This window comes from Eimeria mitis, genomic scaffold (assembly GCF_000499745.2).
Source record: "Eimeria mitis Houghton genomic scaffold, Emh_scaff642, whole genome shotgun sequence".
Taxonomy (NCBI): Eukaryota; Apicomplexa; class Conoidasida; order Eucoccidiorida; family Eimeriidae; genus Eimeria; species Eimeria mitis.
The window spans coordinates 702-1,240 of record NW_013574587.1 but is presented as its reverse complement, the minus strand read 5'-3'; the positions used below and the strand labels follow the sequence as shown (position 1 = coordinate 1,240).

General features: G+C 23.7%; 1 protein-coding gene across 1 annotated transcript in view; it reads right to left on the bottom strand.

Annotated features, from left to right (window-relative positions):
- EMH_0018440 (patatin-like phospholipase domain-containing protein, putative) overlaps nt 1-539 on the bottom strand; it is a gene marked incomplete at both ends in the record, with an annotated part of 4,885 nt that overhangs the window by 4,184 nt on the left and 162 nt on the right. The gene's annotated exons all lie outside the window — the stretch shown is intronic.

Genomic DNA, 539 nt, shown 5'->3' with positions numbered 1-539 from the left:
AAAAAAAAAAAAAAAAGCAAAGACAAAGACAAAAGAAAATAAAAAAAATTAAAACAAATAAAAAGGCGAGACCAAATTAAAAAAATAAAAAGACAAAGACAAAGACAGCTCCAAGAAAGAATGAAAAGACAAAGACAACTCCAATAAAAAAAAAAATAAAAAAAAATAAAAAAGACAAAGACAAAGACAGCTACAAAAAAATAATAGAAAGACAAAGACAACTCCACAAAAATAAAAATACAATGACAAAGACAACACTAATAAAAAAGTAAAAAAACAAAGACAAAGACAGCACCAAAAAAAAAAGCAAAGACAAAGATAACTCGAAATAAAAAAATAAAAAGACAAAGCCAGAACCCAACAAAAAAATGAAAAGACAAAGACAGAGCCGAAAAAAAAATAAAAAGACAAAGACAAAACCAAAAAATAAAAATAAAAAGACAAAGACAGAGCCAAAAAAAAAAATAAAAAGACAAAGACAAAACCAGAAAAAAAAATAAAAAGACAAAGACAGAACCAAAAAAAAAAATAAAAAGACA